Source organism: Cimex lectularius, unplaced genomic scaffold, assembly GCF_000648675.2.
Source record: "Cimex lectularius strain Harlan isolate CLEC.00 unplaced genomic scaffold, Clec_2.1 scaffold119, whole genome shotgun sequence".
Classification (NCBI taxonomy): domain Eukaryota; kingdom Metazoa; phylum Arthropoda; class Insecta; order Hemiptera; family Cimicidae; genus Cimex; species Cimex lectularius.
In genome coordinates, this window is record NW_019392789.1 from 1,202,230 (window position 1) to 1,209,763 (window position 7,534).

At 39.1% G+C, this 7,534-nt stretch overlaps 1 non-coding gene across 1 annotated transcript; it reads right to left on the reverse strand.

Moving 5' to 3' along the window:
- Window positions 1-3,398: 3,398 nt before the first annotated feature.
- Trnan-auu lies at window positions 3,399-3,472 on the reverse strand. Its single transcript has one exon. It is a non-coding gene; the product is annotated as a tRNA-Asn (tRNA).
- Window positions 3,473-7,534: the final 4,062 nt, after the last annotated feature.

The window sequence follows — 7,534 nt, forward strand, 5'->3', positions numbered from 1 at the left end:
GTTAACGGTCAATTATTAAGCGTTAGTGATAAAAAGATTAAAACCCCTTCTGGGAAAAAGCACTTTCAGGTAGTTGTGATTATGATTATAGTCTGGATGATATAGTCCATCGTAGTGATGACTATGATGATATAGTCCATATATAGTCCATCGTAACATAGACTGCTACACAGATGGATCACTTCTCAAAGGTAGAGGGAGTGGTGCAGGAATTTACATACCAAAATTAGGAATCAGCATCTCCTCCCCTCTTGGCAATAACACCTCCGTTTTTCAGGCGGAAATCTGGGCCATCAATGTGTGTTCCATCTTCGTAATGGGTATCCTACCAGATCCATTTTGCCGCTTCTGCGAAATAAAAGAAGAAACGGCAAGGCACTACCTCGCAGAATGTGATAGGTATGCTAGGTCTAGATTTGAAAACTTTGAAGGAGAGGACATCACCAAATCACTCCCCGAGATAAAATGGTCCAAAATCTTGGGGTTTGTGAACAAGTCCAAGAGGTTTATGCAGGACACGTGAGCCGACCAAGTCCCGGACCTTTTAGTGATGGGGTACGAGTCTACCCATGCATTTAACCCCTCGGGTCTTGGTCACCCACCCTGCATAATGTATATNAATCCTGTAAACGTAAACAGAATATTTTATATAGATTTTTTTTAATGAAAACTTAAAATCCTGCATTATTTTCCGGACAACCCAATATATAACTCACCAATTTCCTTCAAGAACCCACACAGGGTACCCAGATCATTGAAGTTGAGCTCAAGTGCAATTTTCATATCGAGAATACCTGATGTTGGCAGTCCGGGTCAGACCATGGTTTTGCCCGTCCAGCCGCTAAGGGTGGTCTCCAGGTCCTATGAAAAGAAGGAATTTTGAACAAGGCATGCAGTCCCTAAATCCAAAGCTATTCACACTCTTGTTCATTCTTAAATGCACTCTTTCTTCTCTGTATACCTTTCACTCAATCAAGCTGGTGGAGTACTCGATATTCCCCCATCACACTTTACCCCGTCATAGAACTAACTTAGCTGCGGGTCGATGGGGTACTGAATATTCCGCGATCGGCTCTCTCAAACTACACATTCACGCCAATAAATACATTCTCTTTCAACACACGCCAGAGACACTAATCTACCAGTTTTATATGCAATAAAACAATTCTGTTTCCTCTAAGAATCGGAACAGTGGACCAGTGCTCAAGGAGAATTCTGATATCGGGTGGCATTCCTACGCTTCTGCTGTATGTAGTCAAGGAATTGCAACCTTAAATCATGTGAGACAATCGAGCACTCTTTCTCTCCATGTCGAACACATGTGCGGGCTTTGTTAAAACGTGTCAAGGGTCAACGTGTTATATCATACTCCTAATCGGGTGAGGTTATGTAGAAGGTTAATGATGTGTCGTTGGAATTTTCATTCAAAAGATTGGATTCTTCGAATGGTTCCTCACCTGCACAGCTCGACTCCGTAAGTCTAACTTGATTAGTAATGATTAGTAATTAGTTAGTGTCTTACGTGTACGTGTACCAGTATATTGTTAATTTGTTGTGTATACTCACTACGGATTTGGATTCTAGGCGTGTGAGCTGTCCGTATCTTCAGTTGAGTAATTGCCTATTTTGTTTTATGTGTATTTTCTATGTAAGTCTGCCGTCAAAATAAAACCAAAGGAGGAGCTTACTTACGGCTGAAACTTCTAAGTGGGATCGTCACGAGCTGGCTCTGTTGTTTGGTTAGCTTGATGCGCCACGAGTACACCAGTCAGTAATGGAGGTCTTGCTGTCAGGAGTCACAGGTTGAGGTGATCTTCGGCTGTTTTTTCTGCAAGGAATGCCAGAATGTGATGAGATGTTTCCGTTTTCGTCCGCAAACATTTAGCCGTTAGGGTAGCGGGATAAAATGTTTAAAGGGTTGGTCCTAGGATACTCCCTTGGTGAACGGCGGCCACTTACTAGTAAGAATGTAAATTCGTTTTATGAGGAGTTTAACAAATATATCTCTTAACAGTAAAGTTCTAAGTGCTTTTATCTCGTTTGCTGTAAATTCAAGTCTTAATTTTATTTTTTTGCAATCCGGAGGTTTCTAAATCATGAGCATATTCTAATTTATTAACGATAATTTCAAAAATCTAGATGAAAGACTCGAAACTTAGTTTCTTTTTTCTATTAGCACTATTTCTGTTTTTTAATTTAAAAAATGTAAATTGTACTGTAAGATAATTATAGAATTTTTGTTGGCTATTGCTGAAAGTCAGTTCTTCTTGAAAAAATATAAACGGATTAAGTTAAAAAGGAAACGCTTTTAAATTTTATATAAATAACGATATCATGTTGATATTTTTATCAGTGGTGGAAGCTTATGGAGTTTTTAAATTATTTTAAAAAGATAAAGTGTTGATAAACAAAAAGCTTTTACGAACTGTCGAGAACAGGCGGTCTTTGGGTCTCTTGAAAAGAAACCAGAGAGTAAACAAAAATTCAATTATCTAGTGAAATTCTCGGAATACGACAGCTTTGGGAGTGCACAATAAATTTTGTTGCATAGCGTTTGATGTTCATTTTGCTATGGGAGTAATCAATTTTTAACTCTCCGGAAAGCAGCCACCACCCCCGGGGGTGGTTTTGCGGCATTGGCTCAATTAAAACAACCCCCTTCTCCCCATTAAAAATAATTAAAACGTAAAGGAGAGTGAGAAAGGCGTTTTTCCCCGGGTCCATCAGGGCCCCTTAATTGCCCCTTTCGCAGGCCTCTGAAACTTTAATATACATAAGTGTATGCGGGCCAGACCTAATTCGCACACTTATGTTAATTTTTCAACCGGTTTTAGTGATAGTGGCAACGTTAATACTCCATTAGGACCACGGCACAAAGCCACGGGAGTTTAAATGAAAACCCTCTCCGACATTTTCATGGCAGTCGAGATACCTGAAAAATACCTTTTTCAACATTCCAACTTAACTGCTTTATAGCAAACTTCTTAAAACAAGTCATAGTAAAAAGTGGCTAATAAGAATCATTCACTCATTTGAATAATGATTTTATTGTATTAAGGTATATTCATAAGATAAATTACCTCATGTTTTCAAAAAAAGGGAGAATTTGAATTGAAAAATTACGGCCCAAAATTGAACGAAAAACTTTATTTTCGGGAGGTGAGCGTGGGTAAATAGTAGGTGATAATTCAGGGAATCAAAAATAAGCGAAGTCAATATTTAAAAAACCTCCCTAGCACTTGGAGAAGAGAGGAAAATCCAAACTCAAAGATTTCACCACCCTCTGAACACGTAGATGACTACACAAATAGTGATTTTGTATTCAAGTAAAACATAAAATACAATTTTTTCAATTAATTAATCTTTATATAAGGTATTGGTTGAAATGAAAATATTAGTGTCACGAGCGGGATTCGAACCCACGAACTTCGGCTCAATAGGCCGCTGCTCTAACCACTTGAGCTATCGTGACTTCATCATGTGGTTAGAGCAGCGGCGTATTGAGCCGAAGGTCGTGGGTTCGAATCCCGCTCGTGACACTAACTTTTGCAATGCAACCAATACCTTACATAAAGATTAATTATTTGAAAGAAGTTATTTGGTCAATGGGACCACGAAATATAATGGGTTTAATAAAATATTCTCAAATTATAATGTAATAACACCTTTGTTAAAACAAACCTACTGAATTGAAAAATGTCCTTAACAAATAAATTATCCCAAATTAATGTTAGTGGTAACCAACGAAATAAAGACAGGAAAAAATAACAGAAATATGTTCAGTGAGCCACATAAAACTTTAATATAGTACAATGTGCATAGGCCTCATTCGGTACTTAAGGTTCAACTTAGTTGCGGACATCCTCGGTCGCCCGTGTGTTTCCTTCCTCATCTTGGACGGTGAGAAAGTCGTCCTCCTTTGTGCAGCCGCAAATCCCTTTCGGGGTTTCCATCCTGGGCCTTAGCAACAGTAGTGACTTCGGCTGAAAATAAGGTGTCAAATCCGACAAGTGACATCCTCTCCTGTATTTCTTCGTGCTTACTAGACTGAGATCGACGCCTTACTCGCCCCGGATGGTTGGAAAATCGTCCTTCTCATGACAGCCACAAATCCTTTTCCGGGTATCTATCCTGATCCTTCGATCCGCGGTGGCTTCGGCTGCACATAAGAAATCGTCGACACCTTTTTGCCCGCCTGTCTACTCGGGTATGCAGGACTGCACTTGTTCGTCATTACCCTCTTGTCTCTCTCTTCTCGTCCGCTTCTTCTTCTCTTCGCCGGCGCTCCAACCCTCCGCTTCATTTCTCCTATGTTTTTTTAGGGTTTTTTAAATTAAACCCTGACTTGGCTGAGTTCCGTTTCCTGGTTATCCTCTCTTCTCTCCAGGTTAATAAGTTTAAAAACAACTGACATTGATAAACCACTGATGCCGAGAACGGCCTTCTCACCAGACGACCGGCAGAGGAGCCGATCGAACAACTGGAGCGACATTCGTTCGTCAAGTACCAATTATATCTCTTCGTGCTACACAAGGTTGCCGATAACAAAAATAATCGAAATGGATGTCATGGATATGTTATTGTTATTGGGCACTACCATATGAGGAGATGGAGGGCAAAAGAACCAAAATATTGGGTTAACCGTGGTAATTCTTGTTTCGCATATCTTACAAGGGAGAGTGATCTTGAACTGCGGTAACTAGTTTTTCGGTGACCATGTTCAAGAAAAAAAACCTCAAAATATGTACCTAACTACCCTTGTTATACAATAATTCGACCGAAGCGATCGAAAAATCCCATCTCCATAGAATCGTGCTCGTAGACGGGAGAACGCGGCGTACTTTGACAACACGGCCGAATTTAAGTTGGTCCTATACGGTCCCTGTGTACGTCCGGGCTAAGTCTTTCAATGGGGAATCATGGGTGGGATTTAAGACATTTATTTCAACCCAGTTTTTGGCAGATAATAAAGGTAGCAAATTGTAGATGAAATCCAGTTTTTCCATGAAGGTATTGTTTATACAATCAGTGGTCAGTTTGTTAAAAACTTGGAACAATAATAAGCAGCTCGCTTGTATGTATGGAATGTAAATTGCTCAAAAATGAATAGGGATATTTGCAATTTAATCTTATTCTACTAATTTTTTTTTTAATTTAATTTTTTTTTTATTGGCCTTATGATCTTGCATATTAGCCATAGTACGAATTCTTGTGTGTTCAAATTGGGGGTTATCGGGAAAAAAGGGCCAGAGGCGACGGTGGGAATCGAACCCACGACCGCGGCGTGAGAGTCTCTCTTGCTAACCACTCGGCTACCCCGGTACTAATTTCAATTAAATTAACCTATATATTCTTTTTTTCAACAAGAACGTTTTTCGTCTTTTTTCCAATTTAATCCAGTTGTATTCTCTTTAACTAAGACATCATATTGAACCGGAAGTTCGCAAAATTATTGTGAGAACGAGTCATCGAGATCATCGGCAAGTGGATATCGCAAAGGCAGTTGGCGTTTCTCTGACCGCTGTCTCTCGGGCTTTACCTTCCGAGACAAAGGAGATACCAATGTTGTCATTGCTGCAAGATGGAGTGCCTTTCCAAAGTGTCCGTCAGATCCTAAATGAAGTACAGAATGTTTTGGCAAGGCCTGTATCAACACAAAAGATTCGTTATCGTTAGTGGTAAATTGGCCTCACACCGTATGCCCCTTTGAGACCACCTCCAGCAACTCAGGAGATTACGGAGAAGCAAGTACCTAGAAGAGAACACCAATTGGAATGCTATTATGTTTACTGATGAGTCGCGTTTCTGTCTGTATAGTGATAGCAGGCGCCCAACAGTCTACCGAGAAAAGGGGATGCGTACGATGCCCCAATTCTTGCTCTCTTAGGTGCAGTTTGGAGGAGGTGTAATGGGCTGGGCTTGGATTTACACTGGAGGACGAACTGGAATCCATATTATTGAAGAAAACCTCACCGCAGTCCGTTATGTTCAATTGAATTGCGATTCTTGGATGACAATGCCAGATCTCATAGAGGTCCCTTGCCCCATTGTCTCCAGATCTCAATCCATTGAGCACATGTGGGAGCGTTGCAGAGAAGGCTGTTTGATCACCATCCGCAGCCAGTTGACCTGCAACAATTGACTACAGCGTTCCAACATCTATGGAGTGAAATTTCTTATGAAATAAGTGACAACCTTACTAACTGAATGCCCAACAGGTGCAGAGAGGTTTTAGCTAAGGGAGGACATTATACACGGTATTAAATGGCTTAAAAAAATTATTGTATCCAAAAAATTATGGAATTAAGCCCTTTTATTTTGTTATTTTTCAAAATATCTTAATTAAATTTTCCCTCAGAAAAAACAATAATTTCTATACATTTTAATTCAATTTATAATAAAAGTAAAATAAAAATGCTAGGGAAAGTAAATACTGCAAATTTGCCAACATACCTATTCATTTTTGAGCAGTTTATTTCGGGACTCACACATCCCCTCTTCAGAGATAACTTTCGGAAAGATCAGGATCCTACGCATATACAAATTAATTTATTTGCGCTTTATCAATTTTTGTGAATAGAAAATGATACAAAAATTAGGTTGCGTTGAAATGATAATAATTAATTGAATTAATAATATCAATTATTTATATTGTAATTTACAAGGATGTAGCATGTTATTAATGTATTAACATGTTTCGTGTATTATAAAGGTTTCAGTGTGTATGTGCATATAAAACAGATTCATATAAATACCAAAGGAAAAGAGAATTACTAACAGGGGGTGACATATTTTCAAGCTTTCAACAGCGCAGCGCGCATTTCTAACGACAGCCTCCACCCCTTTCCGTCCATTTGGGAGAAATTCAATTTCAATTTGCAAATTGTACACCATTCCGCTCAGCCCACCGGAGGCTCCTATTAAACCAGTATATTTTTGTCGGTTTTATTAATGGTTGTCTATTTCATAGAAGCTTGGAAAACCATGTAAAATAAGGATAGTATATCAGTACGGTGCGTGGGGTGTAATGTTAACTCCTAGGCGAGAGAGTGATCGTTTTCACTGATAAAGAAAAGTTATGTTCATGCTAGAATCGCACGAGCGCGCAACAACATCGCGTTTTAAGGCGTTGCCCGGCATCCACTTAATTTATTTTAGCTGACGTTTTCGTTTTAAGTAGCCGTGTGTAAATTTCATTAGCCCCTTCCTCAGCTGCCGAATTAAAATATGAAATATGATTTCGGGGTCGGCTAAACTGGAGCATGTGGAAAACTAAAGTGCATGTGTTTGTTATTATAAATTTGGTTGTTTGTGAGGCTTTTTGACATTTCGAGTAGAAAAAATTAGGGTGGAAAAATGAAACAAAACAATGGGAAAAATGTAAAAAATAAAACAGTAGAAAAAGAAATACTTATACTAATATACGTAGTTCTAGAGATCATTAGGTACATAAATATACAAATAAAAGGGAGTGTGTAGATCCTTAGAGAGTGTGAGAGAGAGAGAGAGAGAGAGAGAGAGAGAGAGAGAGAGA